At 42.0% G+C, this 23,011-nt stretch overlaps 1 protein-coding gene across 1 annotated transcript in view; it reads right to left on the bottom strand.

Annotated features, from left to right (window-relative positions):
* LOC311040377 (gamma-aminobutyric acid receptor subunit gamma-3-like) overlaps nucleotides 1-23,011 on the bottom strand; it is a gene marked incomplete at its 3' end in the record, with an annotated part of 176,953 nt that overhangs the window by 77,344 nt on the left and 76,598 nt on the right. The window lies entirely within an intron of this gene.

The raw sequence follows: 23,011 nt of genomic DNA on the forward strand, positions 1-23,011 counted from the left end.
GTACAGACTCAGTGAGCACAGTCTTGCGATCGAGAAAGGTCGTCACAGGCAGACCTGTATCCCGAGAGAAGACAGACTATGCACCCACTGCACACAAAAGGAAGTAGAAACCGAGCTACACTTCCTAACCGTCTATCCATTGTACCAAGACATCAGAGACACATACTTCCAACAGATTACAACCACACACAGAGATTTTGAAAACATGACCAATGACAAAAAACTCCCATATCTGCTGGGCAAAGTACAACAATGTGCAAACACAGCAGCAAGATTCGTGAGTTGCTGTGATAGGAGAAGGATATCGAACAGAACACAACCACCCTAAAGACTAATCATTGTGTATATTCCTGCACTATACCTGCACCCAGTGATCTTGGTACATAGAAATTGATCTATTGAAGATTCTGACTTTCAAATGTACATTTTTTGTTTTGATTGTATTGCTGTATTGTTGTATTGTGCTTTTTGCTTTGGCAATGTAAACGTATGTTTTCTCATGCCAATAAAGCCCTTTGAATTGAATTGAATTGAATTGAATTGAGAGAGAGAGAGAGAGAGAGAGTGAGAGAGAGAGAGAGAGAGAGAGAGAGAGAGAGAGAGAGAGAGAGAGAATGAGAGTTGGATGGTTTCTGATTAAGGCAGAGGACAGGTGTTTATTTGGAAAAAGAAAAAAACAAGACTGCATCAAAGAACAGGATGACGTGATGAAGAACTTGCAGGCTCTGCACATCGTCCGTTTGATATGGAAATCAAAAATCCGTCATTTTTGCATTTTAGCTTTACTTCAGCAAATTGTCTTATCTCCATTGTGACCTCCCGCTAAGTGTTAAAAGGCATATTATCATCACTATACCGTTTCAGAATGAGATGTGAGTGTATGGACAGCACTGACAGTGCGGTTTGTAACAGTGACATTTAGAAATTATGCAGTCTGTTCAGTTACTATACAATTACACAAAATGTGTCATAATTGGTGCTCTGAGAGCAACTCTGAGAGGGTACAAATGGAAACAAATGGACCCGTAAGCATCAAAGTTATGGGGGTCCTTGAAATTAAAACGTTTGAGAACCACCATCATAGATGACTGCCGTCTTGTTGTTAACTAGTTGTAGGAACTATTGTTGTATTGCTGTATTGGATCTTGCTTAGTCGATACACTTTTGTATTAGCTCGTGCTCATTTGATTTGGCTATTTTATCTCATGCGTTTAAGAAAGTAGGTAGCTGATATGCACTTTTACCTTAGCGCTAGGTATACTCTTGGTTGCTTGTTTTTACAGGAAATGCACTTAAGACTTCTGGTGATTAGTAGTTTCGTTCCCTACCTATGTTGAATGCACTTATTGTAAGTCGCTTTGGATAAAAGCGTCTGCTAAATGACTGTAATGTAATGTAATGTAATGTCACAGGCGGACCATATGAAGTCTGAGATCCACATTGGAGCCACACGATTCCCATGTGGATCCCGAGGTCCACATGATTCTTTTCCCCCCCCCCTTTTTCAGCCACTATTATTGTGCTGGTGTGTTTCCCTGCTGAAAGACACGCCCCTCTGGCTGTGTTTTTCGTTTTCTTTCCACAGTTTATGCTGACGTTCCTCAGGGCAGAGGCACGCTGTTAATTGATCGGGACGGCCGTTAATGGATCCCTTTGAACTTCAGAGGGATTGTAAACTGAGCTGATTGATTGGGCCATAATAGTAGTTATGTGCTTGTTGGTGCTCTCTCTAATCAATTATGCATGCATCAAAGACAGCCACCTGTTTGATGTCTGTCAGAGGTGGTGGGGGCGGGGGGGCGGTTAACAACACGCCTTCCCTGCATGTTTGTACACACAGAGACCAGAAATCCTGCATAGTCAAGCTTTAAAACCTTGAAAAAAATGTTATCAGAGTGATACCAATACATAAGAACTTAAGTATACTACATTTGTTCCATTGCACTGCGGCGTGCCCATCTGACCACTTAACTCTTTGACTGTCAGAGTACTCCCCAGTGCCAGCGATTTTCGTGTTTTTTTATTTTTTTATTTTGTAATTTTTCATTCAAATAAATTGTCTGAGTGCGGTTTTAAACACATACGACAAATCTGCCACTAGAGAGCAGCAAATGACAGCTTGATCAGCTCGCTGACTCACTCGCCCCCCCCCACACCCAGTCAAATACGTCAAACCGGATGTGACGTGTTCTCAGATTCTCCGATCGGCCAAAATTACGATGTGATACACGACGGCGATGACTGTTCGTCACCCAGACTATAGATTATAGAAGTGGACGTCTCCGTTCGTTTTTTATACCATGTGAAAAAACGTGTGTTTCCCTATTCTGGCCGAAAATGACCGGGGGGAAAAAAAGAAAACCGGAAACGGAATCTGCGTCATAAAACCGGATGCAGGTGTGGGTGAAATAAGTGGAACTCGAAACCTAGATTGAAAAATAAGCAGCATAGCGCGATCAGAGATTAAACAATGAACGCGCGTCCGACGCGTCTAACGCGTCGACGGCCAACTGGACAAACTAGCAATTGACGCGTTATCGAGTCAACCGCAGTCAAAGAGTTTACAAGTGGTCAGATGGGTGGACGGCGACCACCCCCTGATCCAGAAAAGGTTGAGAACCACACTGTCGTAGAATAAAGTTACAATGAGCATAACAGACAGCCCCCCCCCCCAAAAAAACAAGAACTGTGATTGGTTACATAATAACATACAGTTCAGCTATGTTTGTTTGTTTTTTCCTCCCCATTATCCATCATAAAGCTGGCATTGGACATGGACCAGAAAAAAAGAAAAGAGGAAAAAAGCAACTTGAGTCATATGCAGGCACAGTACAAGCTTTTAATCTTTCATAGCTGTATGTCTGCCCTTAGTACATAGTGTTGTATGGGGAATAAAAGCTATAACATTGTGGAAGCATTGTGTTCTTAGCATTATTATCTATTCATTATGGCAGGAATGAATTGCACATTTTCATAGTAGCCTAGACTTAAGTTCATTATCCCATTTTACAAGGTAACATTACCCACGTTATAATCTCCCAAGACAGATTCTGCTGTAAGAACTATTGCCTTAAACGTGTAATGTGGTTGTTAGTAGGAATAAACACAGAAGCACCCGGGAGGACGTGGTCTAAAACAGGGGAGGAGGCGGATCCAAACCTGAGTTCCTGTTTAACACAAAAAAGGAGGTCATGCCCCCAGTAGGCTGCACTAGCGCTCCTGTTTTCGTGTATAGAGGGGCGGGTGTATAGAGGCGCGGAGAGATTGCGCCTGATCCCATTGGTTCACCGATATGTCCGTCAACCCCCGCCCCGTTAACACAACATTACGAGCGACGCCTACTGCACTCTGGTTGGTTGGGGAAATGAAACACTTCCTATACCGGGTACACCGACGAGCTCCTCCAGGGTTTATTTTCTAGCAAAACTAAACAATAAAAGCCTGGAGATCGAGGCTATGCCCCCAGAGGCAAAAATGTAATAAATAAACAATTTGTTCTATAAATAAAAAAAAAACATCATGTCGATGCACCTACTGTAGGACGTATCATCAGTGTTACAGCCTGGGGTCGACGGGTGTTTCGGGTCTCACAACATACACCCTCGCCCAGGTGACCCAGCCGGGGTTGATCAAGCCCCAACTTAAGTCCCAGTAGCTACCCACCTCTTAGGGAAAGACAGGGCCCCTTAGTCCGCTTCTCCCGAACTACTCTGCAGGGCCCGGGGGAGGCTCTGGCATTTGGAGGGACTAGGGGCTCTGTGGATGGCCTCCTGTCCGGGCCCCTTCTTCGTCTCACCAGGTCCAGGAACTGAGCGTTGCACCAGACCAACCCATACTGCTCCCGGGTGCCGTCTACATTCCGGCTGTCAACTGTCTCTCCGGTGGTTCCACAATATTATCATTTTTTTAGATGATCCTGTATGCACTACAGTATATGGGGCGGTCATAGCTGAATGGAGGTGGAGTGGAGAGGCCGTCTGGGAACCTGGCACGGTTCTATGTGACCAATTGTCTCTGAGCAAGCCCTCCTCCTGGGCCTCCTGGAAAGGCCCTGGAGGATCAAGCGCAGGTTTAAGTGAGCTGAGGGGAAATGCAGTTGGACAGAGGTCAGTAGGAGCCGCGATGGAGGTCTGCGTATACGTCAGCGTTCCCGATCACGCTGCAGAGACCGGGAGAGTAAGAGGTGCCGTAACTGTTCTCCAGGAGCTGTGTTAATAGTGCCCACTGCTCCTCATCATCACTCGACTGTCGTCGAGATCCTATAGATGCCACGTCTTTCCACAGGGTCCTGTCGGCCGCATTTCTGCTCCCAGTTCTTGGAATGCATGTCCTGTGTCCCTGCAGATTGTGTCAGGATATGTACGAGGCCTGGTTCCTCTGGACGATTGAGAGAGCCGCCATAGCAGGACATCTGATGTTACTTGATCCTTTGCACGGTAGCAGTGACCCGCGACGATTGCCCTTTGGCGTGCTACGTTGTTGTTGTCGTTATTGGCGGCAGTTAGCCATAGATCTGTTGGTTGGATGACTTTTCCAGGAGACACACACGTGTGTTGTATATGTACCATCAAGCCGGTCTTGTAACACCCTCTTCATAGTCCATGTCTCAGTTGCTCCTAATAGTTAGGATGGGTTAACCCATTCAATCCGGGAACGCATCTGTGTCATTTTAGATTTTAGCTCTAGCCATTATTTTATAAAAATCTTGAACATTTTTGCAAATCTATGAATATATATATTTTTAAAGGGAACATTTTTACTCAAATCTTTGCTTCTGGGGGTCCCTGGAACAAAATATTTTTCAGATATATTATATGTATTTTTTCCAAATACATATAATTTTGGGGGTCCTTGACATGAAAAAGTTTGAGAACCACAGATATAGCAACATACGTTTTTTCAGAAAACTTAGGATTTAGAACACATTTGTAGATGCGTTCCCCGTCTCAATGGGTTAAATGCAGAGGACTCACACAGGTATGTGCAAATGTACTGTGACAAAAAAAGACCACCTGTCCCTTTCCTCTGTACAAGTGGCACTATGGCAGGGAGGATGTAAATAGAGGGTGCAGGTAGGGGAGTCCTGCAAACACAACTTCCGTTTGTCGGTCAAATCACTTTTATTTTTGTGAGGTTTGAAATTTATTTTTTTTGTACAAAAACCACAGGGTTTGGGTGAGAAGTGCTTTATACAAGAACCAAATTTCTTGAAAAAAAAAAACACGGGAGGCTGCTCCTGAAAATAATTAGTGCATCAGGAAGGCTTGGTCCGTGCACGTGCACACACCTGCACATTGCGTGACCTTTTCCAAACAGGGTGAGATGGGAGTTCTGACTTTCCTGACGTGAGCCCACCATTGTAACAGATGGCCCCCCTGACCTTTGGAGTGGGTGAGAGAAACCCAAAGGTAACATGTCCTTTATCACACACACGCACACGCACACACACACACACACACACACACACACACACACACACACACACACACACACACACACTCCAGAGCGGCAAAAAAGGGAGCAAGAGTGTGGCGTTATTACGCCTGCCAGAAATCAAGTCCTCTCGAATCCCCGAAAGGCATCTCCTGCCTTCTTTGCTTTCCCCTCTGTGTCTTGTTTGCTGGATAAGCCTACAAGACAAGGCACTGAAGCAGGCGTCCATTATTCACGGCTATTATACGCGAAACAATGAAGCGCGAGGTCTGATACATCCGACTGAAATTAACTACCCGTGCCGTGCCTTGCGTAATTCCCTTGGAGGATCGTGGCGGGAAAGTCAGGAACATGACGGCGGTTCAGCGAGTCCCGTTTATTCAAGGCTATTGACGCGAGCAATGACGCCAGGGGACCCAAGGTGAGATGATCTAAGCTTAATACGCGATGCGCATATTCCCTAGTTGGACACTTTAATCCCAAGACCAACGTACAGTAATAAACACAGCTTAGCGAGTTCATTATTAGGGGCCTTCTATAAAATAAGAAATAATAAGAAATAACAATATATTTTATTTTTCAAACCACTGGACCGATCAGCACCAAATTCCCTGAGAATAGTAGTAGTAGACAGAGGAAGTAAAAAAGTTATTACTTGGTTTATTTTTGTTCTGCTCATGGTAATGCAAAAAACAACTATATCGAAATATTGTCTGTCAGTTACAATTACCTAACCGATACTTTCATTACAACTTCATATAGTCTAATTATTCTTTACACATTTACTTGATTTATACAACTCTTTAAATCATTCTGTAGAGAATTCCACAATTTGTGGCCTACAAACTGCACACTGAATGTTAGAACTTCTCTGCTCCTCTCAACCAAACGACTCCCTTTGCCCTGTGCAGAACTAATAATGTCTAACTAAATCTTAAGTTTAATTAGTCCTGGCTTAATGAAACAGTCTGTTGGCGTGTTCTCTTGATTCCACTTCATAAATAATTCCTCCTGGTCTTTTCTGTACAAACAATGGCTTTGTTTCATTTCAAATGAACATTTGCAATGGGATTAACTGGTTGCATCCTGTCCCCCGACAACACAGACATTTATCCCAAGTTGAGGCGGCCCATCAACGAGCCCAAACATTTACTCTCCATGAAAGGAAAGTAAACGGCTCTAAATTGATAGCATTAAATGCAACGGATGTCAAACAGCCGAGCCAAATCTGTCTGTAATTAATTAGCTTGGCCCGGAGTGCATCAGAACAAATCACTTCTCGCCTTATCCAGCCTCATCACTTTTGCATGGGGGGGTGAGTGGTTCTGCACCAATTACACTAATCCTTCAACCATACTGGCTACATCCAGCCAATGAAGCATCCACACACACACACACACACACACAAGCACGCGCACACGAACGCACACGCACAGAGCAAGAGAGAGAGTAAACCAATTTTTAAAATATTTTGTTCAAGGATCAGTGGTGGAATTCAACACAATTACTTGAGTTAACGGTTCTCAAACTTTTTCACGTCAAGGACCCCCAGATTGATATGTATTTGGCCATGGACCATCTGAAAATGTTTTGTGCCAGCGGCCCACAGAAGAGAGGATTATATAAAAACATTAATCATAATTATCAAAAATGTTCCAAACATTTTTGATATTTTTCAAAAAATGATGTACAAGCTCGCAGGGCGGCACGGTGGGGGAGTGGTGGTGCTGTGAACTTGCAGATCTGCTATTTGTGAATAGCCAACGTATAAATGGATAAACTGGTTAAATGATTATGATGCTATATTAACTACTTTTGTTGGGGACAAAAAAAAGCAGAACATTTTCTTTTTAATATCAATGCATTGCTGTATCAAAAGATCTTCCCAAAACTTTAAAAAATATATCAATGAATGTGAAAATAGCCAACCTACAAACTGACAATGCGTTGCGATGTGACGTGTTGTCAGCTTGTAGATCAGCTGTCAGCTATAACTATATGAAATGGGGATTCAAAGTATCCAAAGTACATCATTGTCTTTGTAAGTGGAGTGAAAGTCTCCAAAAGTGCAAATACTCAAGTAAAGTACAGATGCTCAAGTAAAGTACAGATGCTCAAAAAAAAGTTACTTAAGTCTGTGGTTCTCAAAGCGGTCCTTGAGGGGGTTTCAGGGGGTCCCCAGTAAAACGAGTTAATATGGCGTCACAATAATTCTAACCACTTTATCCATTCATATGTTGGCTATTGAAAAATAGCAGAAATACAAGCTCACAGCGCGTCACTTCATGCCACGCTGCAAGCTTGAAAATCTTGAAGTATTAAGAATGTTTTAACACATATCTTTTCTTCTGGGGGTCCTGGCACACACCATTTTCAGATGGGGGACCGTGGCCAAATAGCTATGAATTTGGGGGTCCTTGACTTGAAAAAGTTTGAGAACCACTGACTTAGAGTACAGTACTCAAGTAAATGCACTTTGTTACTGTCCAATGAGACCGACCGACCGACGGTGAGAGAGCGAGAGAGAGCGTAAACCAATGTTAAAAAACATATTATTTTGTTCTAGGAGGGACTGCAGTCGGATCTCCTCTTCATGAAGCTTACTGACTTGACTGTGCCTCTCGCTCTCACACTGCTCTTATCCGCATGTATCAATTATGTGAACTCCAGAGCTGAACACTGGCACAAAGAAAAAGGGAGAGGGGGGGGGGGGGGGTGTGGTGGGGATTTGGGTAGAGACAGCAGAAAGCGCTCCAAATAAGCTATCTGTCATTCCTTGTTCGCTCACCAGACGTGCGGATGAGCACAGATGCAAATCAAATCCAAATGTGCCTGCAATGTTGCAGTGTATTTTTGTTATGAACAAAAGACAATAAATTGATCGGCTGGGTGGTTGGGTACAGGCGTGGGTGCATAGATAGAGATAGAGTGAGAGTCTCTCCCTTTTCTTTCTTTTTTTTTTTTTTTTACCAGAGAACACTCCTTTGTTACATAAAGTTGTTCTGGTCATCCTGTAAACTATGAATATTTCAACAGCACATCTACATCCCTGAGTTATAAAAATGTCTCTTTTCCTCGGAACTGCAAACTTAAATATCGTCTCTGTCGGGTGGAAACCTCATATGTCCAACAGTTGCTTTTTTAGGATTAACATTTAAAAAAATTGCAAGCTCATACAATACAAGCTCACAGCGCGTCACTTCATGCTGCGCTGCAAGCTTGTACATCTGCTATTTTTTGAACGTTTTAGAAAAAGCGTGAATAATTTTGAATTAGGAAAAAGTTTGAGAACTACTGATTTAGAAGGCATTTATACCTCAGGTCTAATATGGAGATACGAGGTTTCTCAGCAAAGATACAGTGAGATCTACCAACTGGGCCTGTGTTGCACTTTACTGCACTTGGCTTTGCGGTGAAGAGCATCTCAAACCAACAGTAGGCACAGAGCGATGTCTCTTGTAAAATTGGACATGTTGAGGCAAAGCAAACAAGGATTACAGGGTGGCTGGCGGCAGATATAGTCTCAGCCATGCTGATGATACAGAAACAATAGCACAACCTCAAGTGCGATATTGCTTTTATAAACAACAGCTCTATTGAGACACATAGAACGTGATCTCCGCCCAGGCGATGGAGGCGATTGTGTTCACCCTGTGTGTGCCTGTGTGTTTGTTTGTGTCAAAAACTACAACACTGAACGGCATCAAGTTTGTTTTACCGGCTGCCAGTAGGTCATAAGAGTTCCATAACCTTCCATAACCTGAAACCTTCCAGCCCTGAAGGGAGAGGGAAGTCATGAGAAAAAAAGAACACACAGATCTATAAGCATTGCAATGCGATGCGTTGTGAGCTTAGCTGCAATTTTAGAAAACTTTGAGTATAAGTTCTGTGTTGCACCTCCTGAGCAAGCTTGTACTTCTGCACATTTTTTTTTCATCTTCACTTCTGGGGGTCCCTGGCACAAAACATTTTCAGATGGTCCTTGGCCAAATAAATATCAATTTGGGGGTCCTTGGAATGAAAAAGTTTGAGAACCACTGACGGAGTGTATGGAAACAAATCCAGAACCTGTGAAAAGAAATTACATAGCACGGCATGATTCACTTACTCAGCCATAAGTACAGGAACCAATGGTTCCAGAGCCATGTAGTCCATAGGTAAGGAACCAATCTACCGTTTCTTGATCCCCTGGAAATGATGCTAGCATGTCACAAGGACTTAGCCCTAATCCAGCCCTTGATGCTGAGGGTCAAGCAGGGACACTTGTATAGTCTTTGGTCTCAGGGTGGACATTCAAGGGTAACTCAATGGTTAACCCATTCAATCCGGGAACGCAATGTGTCATTTTAGATTTCGTTGGCAATTGAAAAATAGCAGATATACAAGCTACGAGCTTGTAGATATAATATTTTTTTTAAAGACAATTTTTGCAATTTGACCGATTCTACAAAGGTCGTCTAAATCCTAACAATTTTGTTTGAAAAAACTTCAGTGGTTCTCAAACGTTTTCATGTCAAGGACCCCCAAAATGATATGTATTTGGCCGCGGACCCCCATCTCAAAATATTTTGTTCCAGGGACCCCCAGAAGCAAAGATTTGTGTTAAAATGTTCGCTTTAAAAAATATATATTCAAAGTCCTAATAACAGATCTACAAGCTCGTAGCGTGGCACTCGCTGCCGCTCTATGAGCTTGTAGATCTGCTATTTTTTAATAGCCAAAGTATAAAATAATGGTTAATCTAAATTGACACAGATTTGTTCCCAGATTGAATGGGTTAAAACAAGGACGGTGTGGATTATGCGACAATGTTGCTGTCCATGGGGCTTGGGCACGCATACGGACAATACTACAGTATAGTATCCTATAAACTGTATTTTAGGGTATATCTTGTCAAAGGAGTGTGCTGGGCCTCCACATGGCAAAGACTGACACTGTGTGTTTGCAGCAAAATACTGCAGCTTTGTCTTGTTTCTTCTCTTTTTTGAGTGACCGATTAAACAAAAAAGTCCATGATTGTCCGCTGTAATGAGATCTGTGCCCTTGGGAAAGCCTCTTGCCAAACCAAATTACTCGACTGGCACTAACTGTTGTATAATGCGGTCTAGCTAATGTGTATCTCTTATCTATAATGACGGAATGATCACCGTTTTCTTTTGCTTTTGCATGACGTGGCTCCTAGGAGACGAGCAGTCCTTGTCTGTACTGTATGTCTGTGTGTTGTGTGTCTATTCTCACAAACTTTCTTGTGCACACAGCCAGGTGTCTAAACTGGGGGTCGGGACACCCAGGGGGGCCCCCAAATTATTTTGGGGGTCCCCAAATGACTTTTAATACCTTTTTAATGCCAAATTGTCAAATATTACGTCTCTACAGTGTGAGAGGCATTGTGAGCTTGTAGTTCGGCTATTTTCACAATATTTATCTGTGGAACCGGGTCAAACTAAATGAAATGCCTCAACTCCTACAATTCTCTACAAGTGCTTGTCAGGGTGGGGGGGGGTCCCCAGTTCAAATATGATTATTTTGGGGGGTCGCAGATTGAAAAGTTTGGGAACCCTTGCTCTATGTCAGAGTTGTCAAACTGCATCTCCTGCCATTCTGGACCATGCCGTAACAAATACAAATACATCTTATTAGAACAATTTGAAATAACAACAATGCAATATCAATAGTCTTTTGTTGGTAGTGTAAGCCATTCATCTGCGTTGTGAACAAAACAAAAACAATTCACAGTTTTATTCAGCCTTTTTCCACATGCTTGCACTGCCATTATATTTACAGTCCAATACACTGTCTTTTTATTCAAATGGCAGTGTAGCCAAAAGTGTAAACACGGGTGAAAAGGTCTCTACAAAAAATGTAATACACTAAAAATAAGCTTTCTTTCACATATTGAGGATGACACAACACAAGGTACAATCTGCCTCAAAACAGTCAGAAACGTCAATGTATGAATTTCACATGACATAAATAATACATTTTAGGAAGGAAGCCGCGGGCCATATTACATCTGCCCCCTTTGCCACAATTGGCCCTCGGGATGGACTTTGTACTTGTCTGCTCTATGTTCTCTGTCTGTCTGTCTCTCACACATGCATATGAACACACACAGAGACAGAAAGACAGAAATAAATAAATAGACTCGCATATTGTTGCTGTCTGGCAGAAACCTCCTATCTCAATCTCCTGCACTACAATGGGCAGAATGATCTGTAAGGCAGTCATACAAGGATTCCTTCAGGGTAATGGTGAACTTACATCGCTGTATGTAACACGCATGGTAAACCATACTGGGCAGCACCCGCAGACATGAATGGCATTAGAAAGACAGATAAGCCATGGAATCATCACATGTGAGTGTCTCTCTCCCTATGCTAGTATTGTTTATCACTAATACTGCAGTATGCTGCTGCATTGTTAGAGGACTTTTTAACTCTTATATCTAGCCTACGCGTGTACACAAGACGTAACAATAAAGAACCTCTCTCTTTGTCCGTCTGTCTGTCTCTGAATATAATACTAATGAGACAATCATTTCCACTTCTCTGAAATCAATGGACAGACCTTTTAGCCAGTAGCCCATTGACGTAAAAATATTTCTTTCCCAATTTAGTCGTTATGCCAATTAATTCCTCCCCAAACATGTTTGTGTCGCCACTGCTATTGTACCCTGGTGGCTGACCTGCCGGTATGAGGAGCCCCCAAGAAGAGGATGTAGCGCATACATGGGCAACTGGCGGCCCGGGGGCCACATGCGGCCCCCACCTTCACTTAGTGCAGCCCGCAGGTTAATATCGGAATACTGATATATTATTGATTTCATAAAGTTAACATAAGTAAAACTAAATGCATTTGAAAAGAAAAAAACTTATCAGGATTCGAATTCAAAAGTATTCCAATTCGCTGCGACACGTTTTGAGCTTGTAGATCGGCTACTTTTGCTACTTTTGTTTGACATAGAATGGCGAAGTACGGCACTGATTTACGAAAAAAGGTAAAATACAGAGATAAGAGGTGTCTGCCCGACAGTATATGCAATGTGGCCCTCTGGAGTGAGTGTAGAAATATAGTGGCCCTCTCCATCATCAAAGTTGCCCACCCCTGATGCAGCGTCTCTGTCCTGAACTGTCCAGGGTGCTGAAACAGTGGCTGGCCCTGTATTGAACTGTCCATGGTGCTGAAACAGTGGCTAAGTCCGTTCTTGACTTGTCTGTGGTGTTGAAACAATGGATGTATGTCGGTGGTTCTCAAAGTGGGATACGGGGACCCCACTCGGCCACAAAATGTTGGGTAAAGGGGGTACTTGTATTCAGAAACCAGGGACAGGAGGTACTGAAGCCAAAAAAGTTTGAGAACCACTGCTCTAGCTAACCATAGCTGCTGTCCATCCAATATCTAAGATACATTATGTTCAGTCTGGTGTTTATCTGTCCAATAAAGTCCACTAACAGGTTCCACTAACTGTATTCCATCACGGTAGTTTTCACAATATTCCACTTAGTTGACTGCATAAAGCAGCGGTTCCCAAACTCTCCTGGATGAGGGCCCACTTGAAAATATTCAAAGCATTCGCGACCCACCCAACTGATGACTTCACACACCCCATGTTAAGTTCCTACTTATCGGTATCACAATGAAAAGTTTTTAAAGAAATAAATTCCTGACTTTTTTTGGTACATACTGTAGTCTTTTTAATATGAATATTGTGTTGTTTTTTCATTAAAACGGATTGTTTTGCCAATTATTTGGGGGCCAATTTGCAGTACCCTCCCAGGCCACCAGGTCAGGCCTCGTCGCTTGTACAGTGTTTGATGTGAGTTCCACGCCGTCGGCGCTAACGAAATCCCAGCACCGACATTCCCTTGTATTGTGAATCTAAACCGTCGCCGTGGTTGTGCCGTTGCTGCTGTGGGTGTGTCAGCAAATATTCTGCAGAGACGCTGACGAAGGCTTTGGGCTGAAACGCGTTTGTCTTCCGACTACTGCTGTGCACTGTAATAAATCACTGAAAAAGGCGAGGTTGAAGGCTTGAGTTGACATAAGACTTGAGTTGAGCACATTGTTCCTATTATTCAGCAATATTCCCCTGACAATGTGCGAGTTTGACTAATGACAGCCGTATCTAACTGGCAAACAATTACTCCCCTCCAGATTTGGAGAACCGCGTACAGAATCGACCGGATAAGGCGAACAGTCCGGATATAAAATGCAATAAAAGCCAGTGTTTTTGTGATGGGCTGTCCTTTTAACCACTTAAACCTATATCATGGGTCATCATGACCCGCAGGAAGGCTCTGCGCACATCAGCCTCAAACCTGGTAAAGAAGTTTTTTATCTAGCAGCAATCAGACTGCTAATTAAGAGCTAATCCTATTGCCACTGCAACTGAGTGATTGCACTGTGTTTTAATGGACTCTCTTCACACATACATGACTCTTAGTTTATTATGCACTTTAGAAACATAGAATTTATTCCCATAATTTATTAGGCAGATTAGTTATATTAGTTATATATCATGCACTTTATCTCCCACAATCTCCTCTTCCCTTTAATGCTCTTATTCTCTATGTTTGAACTGCAATGATCAAGAATCTCACCCATATTACTTGTAATGTGATGTGACATTAAAGATTTGATCAACAGGGGGTCTGGGACGCCTAGGGCGGTCTCAGAGTTACTACAGGGGGCCCCCCACATATTTGTGATAACCTTTTTTCCTCCCAAAAAATGGTAATGCCTGAAAATACACATGAACATGACTCCATTATTAGCAAAGATAATGTGTAAACAAACAAACAAAAACACATTGTATTTACACAACACATAGTGCTGTCTCATAAGAATCTATGGAGCCATCAAAGCTGCAGCATCACTTAGAGGCAACCCACTTAAAAGAACAACCTGTGGAATACTTCAAAACTAGTGTCAAAACGGTCAACAGACGAGACAATCAGCTAAATATGGTGAGATAGCTTTGAAAGCCTCTTATCAAGTTTCGCAAATAAGTAAATATGTATATATATATTTTCTTAAGTTAAATATACAATATATGTAGTGGGGGGGTCCCTGCTTTATCTCTCTCTCAGCTAAGAGGTCCTTGGCCTGAAAAACGCTGAAGACCCCTGCCCTATATACCTCAGTCCACAAGGTCTATACGCCACCAGAGGTCTATACTTTGGTCCTCTCCTGCGACACGTTGTGAGCGTGCAGCTTTGATACTTTTGCCAAATGTTGGCCTGTTATGGCATGCCCAAAATAGGGACACTAGGGTTCATGTGGTCAATTACAGTAGGCCCACCTTGTTAGTCTAAATGGTGCCAGCTGTGCCGACTGTGTACGCCAACATTTCAAACCAAGCAAGTGCACTGACGAAACACATTCTTAACACATTGGGTGCCAGGTTTTTTTAAAAACAGAGTTCACAGAGTGGCAGGATTTTTAACAATTTTTTAGGAGCCGAGATACAGGCTTTTGAAGTCATAAGTTAACCAGGAAGTGGATTGGAGTCTAAAGGTTGTTACACACCGGGGCGATTTTTTCGTGCGAATAATGCGTTTTTTTTTTAAACCTTATAAAGTCAATGGCTCCGTACATGGAGCGAAAAAGCGTCTTTTAATTATTCGGAACGAGTCCGAATTTTGCGTATATTCGCTATTTTCGCCGGTGTGTAAGGACCTTAAATCTTCGGAAAATGATATCTCCTGGTGCTGTGAAGGAAAAAAAAAAAAAGAAATGAAAAAAATATATATATATATCAAAAGAAATTCTTTTACGTTTGGCTTCCAATTGATGCTTTCATGCCACAACAAAATGAGTAAAACTGCCATTGTCGATGTACCCCATTGTAACTGCTGGCTTAGGCTTAATGTATTTTCCTCACACAATGTACAGTAGCTTGCTGAAAATAACAGATTTTCTAACGAACAATGCAACACATCTGGACACAATGTTATTACTTTGAAAATCTGTTATTTTTCAATGAGCAACAACCATTCTGAGATACTGAGAGTATCAATTAGGCTTTAGATTTTAGACTGCTGTCCATTTGTTGCGCATTGGCTAAAAAGCAGCCTGCTGTAACGCCATCCTCAGAAAAAGACGCCAATTTACATTCTGCTCCTCATTCGGTTTCACTTTGAGGCTTTAAAAGGGCTAGCACTTTATTTAAATGGCAGATGTCATTTAGCAATAAAGGACTTTAATTTGGTCCTGGCACACCCGCTGCCAAGTCACCATCCGTCCAAGTCAATAAGTGCTGTTTAAACACCGCTGATGCCATCACGGCTCTGTGGAATTAACTTACTGAATGAAATCATTGTCATAATGCTCTCTGTGTGTGCATTAACATTCAGCCTTCACTCACTTGGCACTTAAATGAGTCATATCTGTGAATGTCAAGTGTTCAAAGGCGTTTTGCATGATTTCTTTGCAATCAAAGAGGTATATTTGTGCTCCTACACACACGCACACGCACACAAATGTGCACGCACACGCGCGCGCGCACACACACACACACACACACACACACACACACACACACACACACACACACACACACACACACACACACACACACACACACACACACACACACACACACACACACACACACACACACACACACACACACACAGTGTTTCATACTCTATTAAAAGGCGCTTTAAAGCAAGGTCAGTAATTTTCCTACATTTCTGTGCTCTGCGAGAAATGCCTGGCCTTGCATCGTGTTTACGTTGAGTCATACAGTAGCAGTCGAACGCTGTTTGTCAATGACCTGGGGTTGCTGCTTCACAACCACATGTTGTGAGCTTGTAGATCGGCTATATGTTCCCACTTGAACCCCACTCGCTGCAGTGGTTAAAGGATCAGCCACTGTTTGTTTGTATTTTGTATTATATCGTCGCTGTCGGGCAAAAGCCTCCTATCTCCATACTTTAACTTCATGTTTTTCTTAATTATCGCCCTACTTGATCATTGCGACCGTAGCTAGGTCGCATTTACTATAGAAACCTGCTCCAGGTGTCCGTGCGTCACCCCGTCCCTCCGTCACACACGTCCCGTCACACTTTTGCCCTGCTCATATCTCCGCACCCATTGCCCCGATCCATGCCACATTTTGCACACACACTCCTTACCTGCCAAACTACACCCTCCAAGGACCCCCGGAGCTCCAGGGACCCCCAGCTGCCTCGGGGACCCCCAAGTGTAAAAAATGAGCACATGTGGACAAATTACCAAATGACCACCCCAACGGGGCTGCTCACGGGGCATTCCCGGGGACCACCCACTCCTGGTGCTCCAGAACGGATGCAAAAGTGGTGGCGCCCCCAGTGGAGGACCCCCTGCCACTGCAGCTCACATAAAATGCCGTAACTCGGGCTAGGAGCGTCCGGGAGAGCCGCGGCCTGTACCTATTCGTCCGCCAAGGCAACGCGGACACCCCACCCCTAATTTCTCACATGGCCCTCTTCTAGCGCCACCTTCAGGCCGCTTTTCACAACACATTTTTGCCCACTACTCCTACAGTTTTGCCCCTAAAAACACGCAAATTGCTACACACTACACAGTATGTGTACACTCATGTCATCAACATGCCTGCCACCACATTTCTTAGACCACCAAACAAAACTATACATTGCCCACACAACTAGGAACCAATCGCCGTTACAGCCCTCTTCTGTATACATGTGACCTACGGTCGCTTATCTCCCGATTAGGGAGTCTTACTGGTACTACAGTGTCACACAAAAGCATCAAAAGTAGCAGCTACTTTTGCGTTTTTTGAATTAGTTTTGGACATATGAGGTTTCCACCCGACGATATTTAGTTTTCCTCAATTGCTTTGGCTCATTGATTGAAACAGTACTGTTAACATTCTCAAAGCTCCAGGCACATTTGTCAAAACACCTTACATGGTCCAGCACAACACCACATAGCTCACCTGCGAAAAAGGTCATAGCTCAGCCAAAACCATTTAACTGCTGCTTCCAAAGTTATTGTTTCATCTGAAACGTCGATGCCCTCAAAAATGAAAGGTTTGTTTGTCATTGTGTCAGAGGTGGAAAAAGTACTCAAATGTTTTACTGAAGTAAGTATCAATACGGCGTAGAAATACTCTTTTATTACTCTATTGGTATCAAATGCACTTAAAGTACCAAAAGTAGAAAGTACTCATTATGCAGAACTTCAGAGTTTTCAAATATATAAAAATCTTTTCAAAATAGCAGATCTACATGCTCACAATTGTGAGCTTGTATATCAGCTATTTTCAAATGAACCAAATGTATATATACCGCAAAATTGTACTTAAGTACAGTAGTTGATTAAATGTACTTAGTTACTTTACACCACTGCATTGTGTTAACAGGTAATAAAAAAAAATGTTTTAGATGATTTGTCAGTATGGCAGGCTCTGGAGATGATCCTTATAACCACATCTTGCCGCACTATTTATTTCCAATGACCCTGAATGTGTACTGTTCTGTAGTAGAATGTTATTCTTGTCTAGTTAACTGCATGCTATTGTGTATTGTGGATCACATTTCTATGGGAATTGTCACTGAATTATGACTCAGAGTGTACAAATGGAACCTTTTTACACTCTCAGAGTGGTCTCCAGACCCGATGTTGAGAACCAGGGATTTATGTCAAGTGACTGAAGTAACCACGATAAACAGATAACATACACAGCACAATATAGTACAAAAAAATATTTAAAAAAAATGTAAAAGTATACGGTAGTCTAGTAACAATGTAACACAGTTAAAGCTTAAGTGTTACACTAAAGTCATTCCTGCCTTGAACATCACACCTATACTGTATGTTGTGATGCAACGGGCAAAACAAATCTTCTCGCATTGCCACAACCATCCCTTGCAATGTTGTGCTGTCATGTCATCACAAGCAAACATCCATTGCATCAAGCAATGAGACGATGAGCATAAACCATGATCCACCTCCATGCGGAAATAAGTCAATTGGATTCGGGAATGGAGAACATGTACATTATGGGGGAAGGAACGCCGACAGCAAACCATTCCCTGATGGCATTTTGCATGGCAGATGCTTACATTATCCCACACGATTACACTGTTTACCAAACCTCTCTCTCGGGGATAAGCATCTCTGTGGAGAGTGTCCAAAGAATGTCAGGGGTTTCTGGGTTTGTTGTGTGTGTCGATATGTGGATGTGTGCTCAGGCCATTCTCACATGTTGCAGCGCACACACGCCGATATTGATTGCCGTGGCCTATGGCTTTTTTGGTCCTGTCTTTGGCCATGATTGAAATCAGCCTCATCCACAAACACTAAGGGTCTGTGAGGGATTTAATTTTCTTTCACCTCCATCTACTAAAATGGTGAACGCATCTGTGTGTCATTATTAGATTTCTTTGGCTATTCAAAAATACCAGATATACAATCTCATAGCGCGGCACTGAGTGCCGCGCTATGAGCTTGTAGATCTGCTATTTTTGGAAAAAAAATTGAAAATGTGTATAATCTTTGAATATATATATTTTTAAAGCGATCGTTTGTAACTCAAATCTTTGGTTCAGGGGATTATACAAATGTCTTCTAAATCCTAACAGTTTTTTCACCGTGGACCGCCATCTAAAACTATTTTGTTCCAGGGACCACCAGAAGTTGTAACAGAGTTAAAAATGTTCGCTTTAAAAATATATATATTCAAAGATTTGCACACATTTTCACTATTTAAGTGCCGCGCAATGAGCTTGTAGATCTGCTATTTTTGAATAGCCCAAAGAAATCTTAAAATGACACACAGAAGCGTTAAAGGTCTTAAAGGGTTAAGAGAGATAACCACGCAATAACCCGGTCAATGCTGGGGACACGATGTGTTGCTTTGAGATGTTATTCTTTATAATAACAATACCACTTGACCTATACTGGTACCGCAGAGTCTTCACTCTGCCACAGTTTCTGTCAAATGTTAGCTTGTCGAGTCGCTCCATGGTCATCTTGATGCCTTTTCAACACTATTATTGACTATTATTGTAGACAGAGTTGGTATTTTCAAAGACATCATTATCCTCTATAAGGGTACGGTCACACTGAACCATAAGGCTGATAAATGCAGGTTGCGGCCGCCTGTTTTGTGCAGCCAGAGCAGACTAAGTGGCTTGCAGTGGATTCTGTCTTGACGTCTGGCAAGGCCGGTCCATCTTCGACTCATCCTATTGGACAGAGGGGGGGCAACTGTCTCGAGGCATTCATTTGCTTCAAATAGACTATTTCTCTACTTGAGGCGCCCTGGAGCGTATAACGTGGTGGGAAAAGTACTTAAATGTTTTGCTTGATGTAGAAATACAAGTTAAAGTTAAAGAACTTGTTGATACTACTATTCTGCTACCAGCACAACACAGTTGTTTAGTCATACACATTGGTATTCACAAATATTACTGTGTATTTCTGAACTGTTACACGCACTGTCCTGTGCTATAAACATGCATTTCAGACATGCATTGACTTTTATTCAAACCTTTGTTGACTTTATGTAATGTCTTTTAGTGTTTTTTTTCCTTTCATACTGCTATAACTGGACTCTGGAATATACAATAACGTGAAAAATTCCAGTATTGACTGAGTCCAATGTTTGGATAATTGTACGTTCGGCTCCGCTCGGCGACCAGCCTCTGCTATTGTCAGGCCATGGCTCATTACATGCACCACTACTGTAGGCCCGTATTTCATCTGAGACAGCACTGTGCCTTTGTCCTCTTCCTCTATTGTGCCGTGTTCCCCTCACTACTCCAGTGGTTCTCAAAGTGTGGTCCAGGGACCCCCACGGGTCCCCAGCAAAATGAGTTAATATACAGTAGCATCAAAATCTCTTGAAAATGTTTTGAAAAATGTGGAATATTTTTTTTAATATTTTAACAATGCAAATCTTGTATGGTAGTCCCTGGCAGCAGAATATGTTTAGATGGAGGTCTGCATTCAGATACATTATACACCATAATGGATCATTACGTCGCGCACCAAAAATAGCCTACAGTATATTCTACAAGCTCACAGCGCTTCACATAGTATAAATCAGGCATTAACACATTCACTGCCAGGTACTATGCATCAGTTTTTTTTTAGCTTCTGCCAGGTTTATTTCCCGATTTTTCTAACCTTTTTAAGTAGTCACAGAATATTTAGCTCCAGTATGATCGATCCCCTGATGGCTGCTAATCAAAAAAATGCCATCGCGACCTCCCGTTCGCTTGTTATACGCTGAAAATAGCATGTTCCCCAAAAATATATAGTAAAACACAGGAGCCGAGATACAGAATATTTCCCAAATACTTTAACCAGGAAGTGAATGGAGCAGTAAATCCTTGGATCTCGTTATCTCCTGGTTCTGTGTGAAAAACAAAAAAAAATATATATATTTCTAATTTTTTTCTTCACCTGCCAGAGTTATTTCAGATTTTTTGCTGTTGTCTGCCAGAGATTTTTCATTGAAATTAAAAAAGTACTCAGGAGCCGAGATACAGAATTTTAAAGTTTTGAGTTAACAAGGAAGTGGATGGGAGTCTAAATCTTCAAAAAATCATATCTCCTTGGTCTTTGGGTCAAATTGAAAAAAAATCTTGGCGGCCAAGTGTGCTATTTAATAGATCGCATTTATGCGTGATTGGCAGGAATTGAGTTAACATAGATTTACTTGAATGGCAGGGAATGTGTTAAGGGCTTTTTTTCCACATGGGAAGTTACAGTCGCGGCCAGTAATTAATTTTTCAATGAGAGATGAGTGTTCAGGTAGCAACAGAGCAACAAGTGGGCAACAAGTGGCCCTCATCTCACACAAACACGACCACCTGCATCAAAGACTCCAGAATTGAAATGTGTGTCTGTCCACACGAGAAGCGCAGTGCAACCGTGCAGATCAAAGCAACAATGCAGCAGTGGTGGAAAGTAATTAAGTACATTTACTCTAGTACTATACAATTTTGAGGTATCTTTTTTTACTTTACTTGTCTTCGGTGCTTTTACTTCTAATCCACTACATCTCAAAGGCAAATATTATTCACTCCACTACAGTTATTTGAAAACTTTAGTTTACTAGATTTTGATTATTATTACAAAACATACATTAACCACGTCAGCCCTATACACATTTCGGCCATTTGAAAATAGCCGATCTACAAGCTCACAATGCGTTGCGATGCGACACATTGTGAGCTTGTAGATCTGCTATTTTCAAAATATTTTTCATACATTTGAAAACTTGTGAAATGGGACATTCTGCATAACGAGTACTTTCTACTTTTGGTACTTTAAGTACATTTTTGATAGCAATACTTTTGTACTTCTACTCAAGTACATTTTTAATATGGGACTTCTACTTGTAACAGAGTACATCTACATTGCAGTATTGCTATTTTTACTTTAAGTATAGAATGTGAGTACTTTTTCCACCACTGACGACCACCTGCGTAAGAAAGACTCCAGAGTTGAAAGTGCGTCTGTCCAGTCGAGGAGCGCAGTGCGACCCTGCGGATCAAAGCAGCAACGCAGGCGTTGCGTCGCTCCCCGTGTGAACAGGCCTTTAATTCCTCTTCCTTTGCTCTACCTCAGGCCATTTCCTTTAGCTTAGTGGTTCTGAAACGTTTTTGTGCCAAAGACTGGACTGGTTGGTAGGCGTCAGAGCTCTGGTAGAGCAACTACACGAGCATCAACACATGGTGACTGTATTGTACCTATAAGCAAGAACACATTTAGACAGTCTGCCTTCTCAGAATGATTATGTCTTCTTTTGTTTAGTTCATGTATTGGGTCTGATTTTGATGATGTTCATTATTAGTACATATATATATATTTATTTTTTTGTACCGGATTGGGTTTTAGATTGGTGTTACTGTATTTTAGAAAAGCTTCCTGTGGACAGGTGTTGAAAATTAGCACTTGTGCTATATACACTGTAAACAATGCATCTGGTTTCGTCCAATGTAATTGTGATGTCCATATCAAATAAATAAACATAACATAACCCCAAATCCATATATATCTGGCCGCAGACTCCCATCTGAAAATGTTTTGCGCCAGGGGGTAGTAGATTTGTGTTAAAAAAAAAATAATAATAAGTTTAAAAATGTTTCAAACACTTTCAAGATTACTTTCTGGTCTGGTAGTAAAAGTTGTACTGATTCCGTTGTGGTCAAAACTTGATATAAATGTCTGGGCAAAATCCATACTCATGAATCGCACACGTCAGCTAAACTTTTGATCGGTTGATGTAAAATGCTCCCAATTCCTTAGTGAAGTTCACATAAGAAAGGAAAAGTAAAGAAAAGTTAAGAGAATCCATATAACTGTAATGACATTATATATGCCAGACAGTGAAGACAACAGTGGAATAAATTGTGAGAGTTTTGGGAGAGCACAACTATTCAACTGAGAAGCCACAGCCATCAGTTTTGATCAGCAAGATACCTGGGTATAAGAGGCAGTCGTACATACTCATTTATAGGTGCTAAAGCATTTGCAATTCAAATTGTGTTGTGAACAAGTGCCCAGTGGTATTGGAGGTTTGCATATCATTGCTGTCTGGCAGAAACCTTGTATC

The sequence above is a fragment of the Gymnoscopelus microlampas genome (genome assembly GCF_963454915.1).
Source record: "Gymnoscopelus microlampas genome assembly, chromosome: 24".
In the NCBI taxonomy this organism is placed as follows: Eukaryota; Metazoa; Chordata; class Actinopteri; order Myctophiformes; family Myctophidae; genus Gymnoscopelus; species Gymnoscopelus microlampas.